The sequence below is a fragment of the Coptis chinensis genome, chromosome 7 (genome assembly GCF_015680905.1).
Source record: "Coptis chinensis isolate HL-2020 chromosome 7, ASM1568090v1, whole genome shotgun sequence".
Taxonomy (NCBI): domain Eukaryota; kingdom Viridiplantae; phylum Streptophyta; class Magnoliopsida; order Ranunculales; family Ranunculaceae; genus Coptis; species Coptis chinensis.
The window spans coordinates 6,395,327-6,407,401 of record NC_141462.1 but is presented as its reverse complement, the minus strand read 5'-3'; the positions used below and the strand labels follow the sequence as shown (position 1 = coordinate 6,407,401).

General features: G+C 36.0%; 2 long non-coding RNA genes across 25 annotated transcripts; one reads left to right on the top strand and one right to left on the bottom strand.

The window, feature by feature from the left end:
- Positions 1-1,138: 1,138 nt before the first annotated feature.
- Positions 1,139-4,508, top strand: LOC147485586 (uncharacterized). Of its 14 annotated transcripts, none has more exons than XR_015201397.1 (8): positions 1,139-1,300; positions 1,382-2,487; positions 2,580-2,659; positions 3,113-3,213; positions 3,350-3,408; positions 3,528-3,602; positions 3,947-4,005; positions 4,335-4,508. It is a non-coding gene; the product is annotated as an uncharacterized LOC147485586 (long non-coding RNA). The 14 variants fall into 14 exon arrangements; XR_015201398.1 differs by having other exon boundaries at positions 4,276-4,508; XR_015201407.1 differs by lacking the exon at positions 4,335-4,508 and having other exon boundaries at positions 3,113-3,184; positions 3,947-4,241.
- Positions 4,464-11,843, bottom strand: LOC147485585 (uncharacterized). 11 transcript variants are annotated; one of them, XR_015201417.1, is made up of 12 exons: positions 11,259-11,841; positions 11,109-11,146; positions 10,553-10,642; positions 9,797-9,859; positions 9,093-9,167; positions 8,920-8,969; positions 8,100-8,177; positions 7,516-8,016; positions 6,689-6,754; positions 5,821-6,344; positions 5,500-5,651; positions 4,464-5,037 (listed from the first exon to the last, which is right to left on the bottom strand). It is a non-coding gene; the product is annotated as an uncharacterized LOC147485585 (long non-coding RNA). The 11 variants fall into 11 exon arrangements; XR_015201418.1 differs by having other exon boundaries at positions 11,113-11,146; XR_015201414.1 differs by having other exon boundaries at positions 10,553-11,146; positions 11,259-11,843.
- Positions 11,844-12,075: the final 232 nt, after the last annotated feature.

Here is a 12,075-nt window from a genome sequence, read left to right as displayed (position 1 = left end):
GAAGTGCAATTTTCAATTTTGTTTCAGTTTATCGGAATTTTCAAAATTTCAAAACTTCAAAACTTCATTTATTACCTCCCTCCCAAAAAAAATTAGATAATTTATTTTCGTTTTGGCTTCCCCACACACACCACGCCCAAAACCCCACGATCACCATGTTCCCCCCTCCACTTTTTGAATGGATCTCCACCGCACATTCTCTATTTCCGCTCCATTTATTACCTCCCTCCCAATTAGAGACATCAACCATCAACAACAATAAGATTGTTGTTATTTATTTTTTTTTCAGCGTTGTCAACACTAAAAGGTAATATTTTCTACGTTCTATATGTTTTATGCTTTAGTTCTTCATGTTTAGTTAATGAAACAGTTTGTTATAAATTATTCTCTGGGAATTATTCGATATTCATGCATGTAAGACCATAGAATATTACCCAAAAATGTAATCTAGTTTCGTAAGTGGTTTTTTAGTTTTTTGTCTATGTTATAGTGACCAATTTGACAAGAGACGTTGACCATGGTAATTGGTTCATATGATTTTTGAGTTGAGTTTTATATGTTGTAGTCTCTAGTCATGGGAACCGATCTTATGTCAATGAACCCTTGGGAATTCAATTCGCCTTGCATGTCTTTTAATGATGTTATCTTTGAATCTTGTTCCTTCGGTTATTGATTTGAGAGAATGTGAGTAGGACTCTTGTAATTTGTTTAAAGAGAGCCTTTATTTATGTTTACATCTTGTCTCTCACTTTTAAACGTTATTGAATTTATATTTGGATGGAAGGTTGTTTTCAGTAAGCATGATTTGAGACTAGAAAACCTGACCAGAAATCAAGCAACTCAGTGTGGTGTATGTTCGTCCCTGACATAACTAATATATTCTAAGAGTGAAAGATAGACTATACTTAGCTCACTATTCCCGTGAAAATTTCAATAAGTTATGAAAATAGAGTAACTAGTTAACTATTTTACAGTGCTAAAAATTCGCTAGATAGTATATGCAATGTTGATATTGTCCTAGGTCTAAATGTTTCTTTATTTATTTTTTCTCTTAGATTTCCAAGTTCCAATGGATCGACTAGAGGAGGAGGTGGCTGGTCTGAAGATGAATTTGTATGCAATAAAAGAGTAGGCTTTTATTGGCATAGTGTCTCATATCAACAATATTGAGAAAAGAATTCAATTGATTAAAGAAAAACATAAATTTGCAAATGATGCAAATATTACAGATCAAGGTGCTAGCGATGCTTCACCCGTCACTCTTGGACTGATGAAGGAGGCAATGAAAAGAAAAGAGAAGGTAAATTCGTGTAAAAGTTTTTATGATTAAGTAGGAATTAATAAAATAAAAAATTGTTGAATAGTGAGATGTTTTTTGTAGGTAGAGTATCTCGGGGATGTTGAAATACCTTCCTATACTCATTGCTACTTTCACTATATGGATAAAGTTCCAGAAGTTGTGAGGCCATTCACTTTGGATATTAAAGAATCAATGGGAGATGGAACTGGTGGTTTTATAGCCTTGGCTTTAGCATTGGGTTATCGTAAAGAGAATTGGATAAAAGTACAAGCAGATCTGTTGGTAGAGTTGAGTTGCTTTAAGCAAGAGTATGTAAAGATGTTTAGTGTTCATGGGTTTAAAAATTGTGTGGAGAACCTTTCAAAATCTGGTACGGATGAATTTATGAAGATGCCTGAAGCTGGTTATCTTGCAGCTTCGAAGTATCATACTGCCGTTGTCTTTTTTTCAAAGGCAAAGTCCGTCACATTTCTCCACTGAGATCAGCTATCCCTAAAAATGGCCCTAATGTTATAAGTATTGGGCTTGTCGAGAACAAAATGTTAAAGCTCAAGCTCAAAACAAACTATCCGATGCCAGAAATTGCGAAGCTCTGGTTTGACTATCATTATCCTACTAACGGTGATTGGGAAACGTATTTTCAACCACGCTTTGATGCATACAAGAAGGTTGTTGGTACAATTCCTGAATCCCGAGGGAAAAAGCGTGGTAGTGGTGGAGTTTGATGGACTGGATAGGAGCAGTTTTACTTCCTTGTTTTGGTTTCTTAAGACTTATTTCGTTGGTGTAGAGAAGTTTCTAGTTTATGTTGTCTTTATTTCAGTTAGGTGTTTGGACAGATAGTCCTCTTTAGTGGTCTTTCATTAGTGTCAATAAGTAAATATTATAATTTTTGAATTTGAGTTATTTTGTTTGTTTATAGTCTTTCTTTAGTGTTGATGTATTAGAACCCTGTTTTCCTTGTTACTATATTTTCTACAGATTGTTGCTTGCTATCATTCCTCCTGTTTCTACAGGTCCATTGTAATAGAGCCACCATTACTCGCTAGCACTGTAGCATAGGAGTCTACCTCCAATCAAATCCTAATCCAATTGTATTCCACAGCTTTCTCAACTCATGTATAAGGCTAAGACCTGACTGGCCGGAGGCGTACTATAGGAAAGAAGTTGCATGGGCTACACTAAAAGTGAGTGAATTTTCTTAATCTTTCCATCATCCTTGAAAATATGTGCTCATATCTCAACTGGGGATTTGCTAATCTATACTCCGGAAGTGCAGAAATTCAACTTGGCACCAAATGCATTCTCTGAGGGTTTGAGGCGGGATCCTGAAGACAAAGAACTCCAAATTGCTTTGAGGTTTAAGTTATATCTGTACTAACACTTACACCCTCATTCTTGATATTGCTAGCAGGGATTTGACCTAGGAGTGCCCTGTACTTCACTGGACCTTTAGAAAAACGTGAGATGTACCATTTGTGTTAAAAAAAAAATCTATGCAATACATATATTTATTAAATTAATAATAATATCCTTAAAATTTATTGATTAAGCTAAAGGACTTCACTATGCTAGTAGTTGTTGGACAGTTCCACTGCAGGTTTCCAGGTTAAATAAACTCTAATGTTATAATTTCCATGAGAAATATTTTGTTTGTTAATATGTTATTTTGACAAACCTACAGTATGCGATTAGCAGACAACACAGTACAACTAACACCTACAACTAACACAGTACAAATTTCTTCTTTCCAAGTTTTGAGGGTAAGTACCTTAGTGTGGATTTAATTTTTAAAGGAATAATGGTCTTCAGGCAGCTGCTGTAACCCTTTCAGAATTAGGAGAATATGGCCAAGCTGCTTCTCTACTTGAGAAATTGTCCAAGGTTTGCTCCGCTCTTGTTCTCAATTATCAGTGAGTAGAACCCAAGTAGAATTTGCTATATACATCCAGTTGTTTGGACAGTTCTGGAGGTTACTTTCCAAAAAATTTACTTTTGTATTTTAGGAAAAGCCAAGTGATCCTGATGTTTATCGTTTACTTGGCGAAGTTAAATATGAGCTCAAGGATTATGAAGGGAGTGCTGCTGCCTATAGGAGTTCTGCATCTGTCAGTGGTTTATGAAATTTGAGATTAAGTTTACAAATCTTGCTTTCGCTTAACTCAAAAGTATTGGCTTACTTCTGAATTCTGACCAGATCCCACAAATGTATTCTCACTTGTGCTAGGTGTGTGAATCTATTAACTTTGAAGTACTGCGTGGTCTCACAAATGTGCTTCTTGCAGCTAACAAACCAGATAAGGTTTGTTACTAGATTGCTACGTTTTTTTGTTTTGTTTTTTTTCCCTAGTTTTTGCAGTGGAATATCCACTTTGCTTCCGCCTCCTCATGTATGAAATAAGCTAGTGTCTTAAAACAAATATGAAATAAGCTAGAACATCTCTTGGAAGCTGACTCCATTGATCTTGGTTCTCACCTTCTTCATTGACTAATACTAAAATGTAGATGGTTCTTGTTTTCTAAACCAATCAGTACGTTAGGAAGAACGTTAAACCAAATAGTGCTCGTTTTATATGCTTTTTGCTTCAGGGGGGGAAGGGTGAGGGTGTGTTTCTGCTTCGTTTTCTGACACATCATATGCCGCAGGTTCACTCTTTGGAACTCTTGAGGCAGCTAAATCGGGTCTGAGTATTAAGTTGATGCAGGTGAGATCACTATATGATGCATTCTGATTTCTCTTGAATGTTATCCGCTTTATGATCCAAAATCTTTCTTTGCTAGTTTTAATAGAATTTCATTATTGTACTTCTGTTCTCAAGTGAGAAAATCATGTTCTCCATTGAATCGTTTTCAATTTGTATGGTTAAAACTTTCAATTTCTTGTAATCTATTTGAAGAAACTTATTGCATATCTACTAGAAAAGACTGTATTTTCGTTTGATCTTTGGTTCTCATGGTTGTTGGGTTACATGTAGTTGCTGAGGGAAGAAATACATATCTTTGTAGACTAATGTGATTTGTGCTGTTATATCAGAACTATCTGTATGGTGAAGCGGCTTCATAAATACTTTTATTAGCCAAATATCAAGTTCTGTATTTAACGTGTTGAGCAGTGACTTCGACTTTTGAATGGCTGCGTTCATATCACAAGACTTCAGCTTGATGGTTTAAACAAAATTTACCATATAACAGTTGTTTCATTACAGAACTGAGTTTCCATGTTAGATTTGCAAGTATAATGATGTTACACCATCGAGCTCTATAAGAAATGAGTACTTAAACACGTTAAACATTATAAAAGAAGAATTGAGGAAAATACCAACTCCTTTCTTCGTCAGAAACAACACTATACCATTTCTTGCAGCTTCTTGTATAAGATTAAGCGTATTCAAGTATTGCGCCTGTGTGATTGAATCCGCAAGATACTTCCAACGCTTTTACATTCTTCCCGAATTCTACCATCATTGGTTCGTAATAGTCGATATCATCTCCATGTCCCAACTGACCACCAGGGGAATGTCCATCTACAGAAAATGTTCCATGTGATCCTCCCCAACCCCATGTGAAAACCTTACCACCAGAAACTGCAGCCGTATGCTTCCAACCACAAGACACCTTAAACACAGAAAATTTCAAGAATGGACCTTCAACTCGTTCTGGTTCATAGATGGCCTCCGTGCAACCGACTCCAAGGCATCCATTCTCATTTGATCCCCATGTATATAGTTCTCCTCCACCTGTATGCATAAAAAACATAAAAACACAATGAACTGAAGTTCCAACCTGCAAATTAATCATCAAACGAGTTATTTTTTTCTCAGATCATCACATGAATTTTACACAAGGAATGCAAAATTGAACTGAATACATCCATGACATCATACTGTTAGGTAACGTAAAGCCACAAATGAAATAGATCCTGTCTAATAGGCTTAAGTGCTCTTGAATGCCCAAGAACTGGTCAGGACTCATCAGTAGGTAAGAAGAATGGCAATCTGATGTAATATATATGCAGTAGTAACTAAACTATGGTAGTACGTTTTATCAGCCCGGAAATATTTGACACCGACTTTCAGTACAGATCATATACAACTGATATATATAGTTAATAATTATATTATGAGATTTATTATTCTTTGTTACTATTAAGAAATGGAATGTCTAATATAATTTGAGAAGGGGAGTAGTGGAGTACATACAAACTGGTAATCTATGCATAAAAGAGAGGTGTGGGGGTGGGGTGGAACACTTTGGATTGGTTCCTAATGAGGTGAATTGAACACCAGCACAAAAAGCAGACAGCATCAAAAAGCAGGAGTCAGTAGTGCATTACTGGCTAGCATCAAAGCCTCTGTACATAATAGCACACAAAATTATTAGAATTTCCTACACCTCGGACAAATTTTTTCTTGGTACGAACAATTTGATTTTCCTCTCTTTTTCTTCAGAAAAGCAACGACTTCATATAATTGAATATTATCAAAAGAAGAATAACAATCATAGGAACAAGGCAATATTACCTTCCCAATGCAGGGGTGATTTGAAGAAGTGGATAGTAAATCCACCCTGCGCCTCCTAATGCAAGGGTTGGTGAACAGGTAGTGTCGGGTACCAACTTCCAAGAATGTAGTACATACATCTTTCAATATAAACAATAATTCCACAATCTCATTAAAAAATATATATGAGATTAATGTATGTATATCGTACAACACTTAGTTCCCTTTCACCTACAAGGCTACAATACAACCGCAAAGTTTTCTTTGCAACTAGCAAAACCAAATTCATCGTAAGAACTTGGACTTACTAAACTCCTTCACAGTGAACAAGAGGAATGAAGGAAAACTTGGGGAAACAAACTTCTCTGTGTCCCCTAACTGGGGATCAATAATTCATAAATAACTTGTCTAAATTACAGAGCTTTGCTCTAGGTACTTAAGCCCATAACTTATCCAGTAACCTTTACATGGTGACGCTAATCCTTTTGATAGAAGGATAGAACAAGATCCGTATGTACAGAAAAGAGCTGTGTGTCTACAAAATGCTGTTCAACATAAAAAGAAATTAGTAACAATACCAACTTTTATGTTGTTTTCAACTATACAATGACTTGTCGGATTTTTTGTATGTCCAGAGTCTTTACTTTTTATTATTACACCGCTACAGGTAAGGAACTAAGTGAAGGGTCAGGACTCTGTAAGAGATCTCAAAGTAATGTCTATTTCTAGCATGGTTACATCAATATTTTTGGACATTTTTGCAGTATAAATATACAAACTGGTATGAAGTGCGATAGTAAATTTCAAAGAACCGACTATTTAAGCAGACGCTTAAGTACAATTTATATCATTTAAAAGACCTGTAAAACTAGTTGTTTAAGATGCTTACCCTCATAAAAGACCTGTCTCTGTTTGGAAATGAATCAATGAAACTCTCCTTCAAGAGTAAAGACACCTGATAGTGGAAAGAAATGCAGGCGTAAGTGTGTATAGTGTCGGTTAATTCTGTCAATGGAGAAGCAAATAATCATTTTTTTCTTTTGTACAAGAACAAAGAGAGGAAAAAACACAAAGCCAAAAGTGACAAAAAAAATCTCTGCTCCTAAAACTAATCTACCACATGCGACACACCCAGTACAAAACGGAACAGCTCCCCTAAAGACAAAAATATCTGAGAGAAAGACCACAGCTCCTTAATCACCTAGGCTCCTAATGACTAGCTGCACACAACCACCAAGACCAAGCAGCAAAAAGGAACCACAACTTCAGAGGCACTTTCTCACTTGAGAGAGAGACCCATGTACCAACGCCCGCTAGCATGACACAAGCCATACTGGACATCTACCAAAGTACTATTACAAAAAAATGTGCTAAGACAGAGGCCACCTCAGAATGTTCTTGCTGACACAGGGCCAGCCACACAAAGAACAAAACTTAATAACGGTCATGTTTCTCTTCCAAAGATCATTAATGCTTCGAAGGAGAACGTCCTGTTCGATGAGACTATGGAATATCAAGTTTTTCACCACTCACTCATTAACTTTATGAATAGACTATGGGCAATCACACCACATGACCTGAATGATTCTCCAATATAAAGAACGTGAACAGATGGTGGCCCAAGAAAATACAAAGAAATTTTAAAGTCGAGGAAGGAATCATATTGCCCTTCAACTGAGACACATTTTCTGCTACTGGTATTGGGGGGGTACCAACCTTGTCATCATTAGATTGCACATTAGTAATTGTATGAGACCGGAGATTTGAGCAAAGAGAATCCAGGTAAGACCTTAGAACAGCTAAGAAGCCCTTCGCAGCCTCAATATGCACGTAGAAAAAATTGGTATATAAGTGACCAAACAAATTTTCAAGTCGCTAAATGTGAGAACAAATTCAGACGCAGTTCAGATTGTTCCGTCCTGATTTCTACGTGTGTTGCACCTGTGTTTCTATCCCCAGGCCTCCTCTTCATAAAAATTAACAAATTGTGGGACCGAATAACGAGCAGCAAGCAATTGAGAGAGTTATTAGCATTTCACAGTCAATAACGTCTATGCACTTTGTATTGTGTTAAGAGCCAACCTGAACATCTGTACACTCGAAGACAGGTTGGCTTCTTCCTAAATAGCTTTCTCCAACAAGCTTTGCATGGTATGGACTCAACGACTTGAACAACTCTTTGTTCTGGGGCAATTGAGGTAAAGTGGGAGACCGCACCTGATTTTTACAAGTATAATTTTTTTTTGTTAATTAAAATTTTATTTATTATGAAAGTTCTACTATGTGACGAAACTAAATACGTGGTTCTTGTTAGCGTCGACCAGAATGACATTTCCTATCTTCGATTGTACTTCACCAGTTTTGTTCTTTACACCAACCTACAAGGAGCTCTAAACATTTCTCATTCATATACAATAATGCTAGAAACCGAAGGCAATACAAAACAAATTTATTATAAGATTCCGAATTCAGTGATTCTATTAGGTAGTCTACACATAGGAATTCTCACTTGAAAAAGATCTTTATTAATTTGCTTCCGAAAAAACACGGTATCTACTACGTTGTCTGTATAGATCTTAGAATACCTACCATGATGCTTGCACCAATGCACCTGCTAGAATGGTTAGTGCTGATGAGTACTAAATTAACCAGTCAGACCTATTTGCACAGCAAGGAATCCACTTGCCCTTACTTAATTTTGACTTCCAGCTAGTCATCTCTTAGATGTTAAAGAGGGAGTTGAAACAATTGATGATTGATGAAAGCAATACTCAAAATGTCTATATATTCTCCTCTTTCAATATCATAGTCTCCTAAAGATTGTCTCTACTGAAAGTGTTAGGTGCTACATCTAAGTTTAAAACTAGATGAATTTTATATAATATCTTCAAAATTCTTTAGACGACTTCAGAAAATTCTATAATTGTCAGTGCCAGAAAAAGACCCATCAGCATAGCTTAAAACTGTCAAGATTGGCAGTAAAGTTGCCTTGAGAGTATTGAAACACAAAAGTGAACTCCACAAATCCACAAGGTAAAATAAGAAACAATGCAGGATTCTGCGGGTAACATATTACATACAAGATGTTTAAGAAAAAGGAGGAAGTTAGAAAAATTTTACTATATATGGGACCGGTGCATCCAAAAATCATGCATGTCATTTGGCAAAACCTGAAAGTTCATACAAGATGCTATAGACTATCAGGATATACTGACACCTGAATCTCCACATTACAATTACAACGAATTGTTCAAGAAATTTTTACACTAATCATAAAGAAGAAGGTACCATACTGGCATTAGAAGGCTCTGCCACTGGTAGGGCCGGATTAAAGAAATAACGGAGAGAACTGAAGCAGACAAGATTCCCTGAAAAAAAAAAAACAATATATCCATAAGTTTTATCTAAAAGCACCTAATATGCAAGGGCAGTAGATACACTCAAAACTATATCAGCACAACCAACAATAAAATCACAAGGTTTTGGATGAATCACTCAGATCAAATCTCACTCTTTTCAATGAAGTGATGGGTTTGAATTTAGAATTCAATTCATGTATAAAATTTTGACAGTGACGGCAGAACAAAACAGAGCGAGGAAAAAAAGCAGGCACACATGCTGGGAGGATGTGCATGTGGTGGAGATAAAATTATTGGTTTGCTGCACTGAATTTCTAAAAATGTAGTGGCTGATAGGTACTGACACACTTCATTACATAGATAAAGCTCATAGCACTACTGACTGCTTTTTTAAGGCGGCGTCTATTGGTTAGATACATAGATGTTACTGGTGAAGGCTGGACTCAATGAGCCCCAAGTCAATCAGCCATAAAACTCAAGTCATTACAATCTTCCACCTCTGGCCAAGAAACAATTCCTACATGCTCAAGTAACAGAGTAACTCCTTATTCCACATTTGTTTACAGTGGACAGGCTTTCTACAAAACCATAAGTACATGGAGGATTCACATGAAGTCAATGTCATAACTCAACCATACCAAGTTAGAGCAGACAACGACAATTTGCTTCTCCAAAAGTGCCCCTGCTAACATTGTCAATACCTGAAACATGCAAACACAATCATAGGATGTAAACGGGCACGCTTACAGCATCAGATTTAAAAAGGTTTCTTGTTACCAATTTTCTTTTGGTCTTAACATAATTTATCATTTTCTATGGAACTGAAGAATTCAAAAGCAAAAATCACCCATTTGAAAACTTATTAGATTTGACATGAAACGCTGGAAAAAGGCGTGTGCAATGAACAAATGTTTCAGATAATCCAGCAAAATTAGACATTGGTCCTTAACTTCTACAGTTACTTAATTTCAAATTAACCTACTCCACGACTTTTTCCCTTCTTCCTAAGCATACAATATGAATTTAAACAAAAGTTCAGTGAAAGTTTTAAAGCAAGAATAGGTACAAACGATTTCAACTTCAATCCAATTACTCTACATATAGTATCAAAAATTACATGTATACTGTATACACTTAAATTGGGAGATGCATAATCACTTGAAGATAAACCTGAAGAATTATACCATTATAAATAAGAAGCTATAACAAAGCTGATTAAAATATGTATATGGATCACCTGATCCGAGGAGTGAACACCACAAGAATTACCCTCAATAATGACATCATACAGACATACTTTCTGGTTTTCATAAGAAGGCTGACAATTATAACTATTTCCCTAGGATCAGATGATAGGGCATGGTTTTGTCAATCGAGATAGAGCAGATAATTACATGTTCAAGGCGCAACAAGCCACATAAGCATGCAACTGTCCACACAGATAGAGCAGTTGCCTCCTCCTCTGCTAATACTGCATTGCGTGCCTGATAATATCATAGAGAAGTGAAATCAGAAATACATACATAAATGTACATACAACATAATTTTTTTTTTACATTTATGCTAGAAAAAGTGACAATTTAGTTTCTCTGGTCTCAAGGATTGTTTATGCTCTTGCATGTGTCATGTGTGCCACTAAAATTATAGGATCAACTAACAATGCCAACAGTGATATCAGGATGAAAGTAAATCAGTTTAACTGGTACACTTTTAACTGTTTAACTGGTACACTGTTTAACTGATCCACCCTCCCCCTCCTGTGTATGCCTATGCCGAATCACGTTTCTAACTAATAATTCTTTTTTCTCAGCCACTTGCTCATTTATTTCCTCGCATTTTTGGCCATGAAGCATCAGGGTTCGTATCTCTCAACTCTTTTTCACTTGATCACATTATTACTGTACACACTTTAGCACAATCACATAAATATTCTAGATTATAATCTGGTACCTACTTTAACTCAATTTTGCAATCCCGCCATTTGTCTACTGCACATCTCAAGAGTTTACAAACAAATTTAGTGCAATAAGATAACTACTACTACACTTAAATTTATGAACATGCCAAGTTCATCAATAAAATAAGTGTTTCTTATCTAACATGTTTTTGCTGGCCAACAGAGGAGGGTTAGGGCATTGCCAAGACATCAGGTCTAGTAGCGATCACTGCTGTTAGCCTTAGTAGATAGTACTATCGCCTAGCACATTTAATTGCAGATTCTGATGGCATCAGTGCATTTATATAGAGGAAACCATGATATATGTGTGAAAGTCATAAACAAGCAAGAAAAACAAACCATTGAACCAAAATATACATGTAAAAAACTTGTGTTTGCCATTGAAGACCAAACACCACCATATGTAAATAACAGATATTTTGAAACTAGATATTAATTCACTAATCAATCCATAGAAAAATTTCATAAACTAAGCCTAAATTACTAAATACTCATATCCAAAACTGAAGGAGTATTGAAGGAGTATTTGAGAGATGCACAATCCAGAGTTTGAAATGCAGAGAATTTCTCTTAGAAGATAGTGAAAAAGGGAAACAATAGAGATGAACTCAGTTTAGTGGAGATGAATCAGAAAAGAGTATGAGAGTTTGGCGCCAACTGTTTTCCTTTTTTATTCGAGCCTGCCCGAAGTAAATATCGAAGTATTTATTTGACTTTCCAATTTCCACGATGGTTATGATGGTTATTAGGTTGGATTAGTTTTTGGGTAAATTTGGTATTTCATATATTTGTTTTTTTCCCAAACCAGTTTATCCGGTTAACAAGTCTGTATTGGATCATGGATTTCCCAACAAAAATCAGATGTGGGGCTGAGATTAGTGCACATTGGAATGTCTGTGCATGGAAGCAAACCTCAAAAATATATTCCTCGATGCAAAGGAGTCAACTTCTTTTAATATC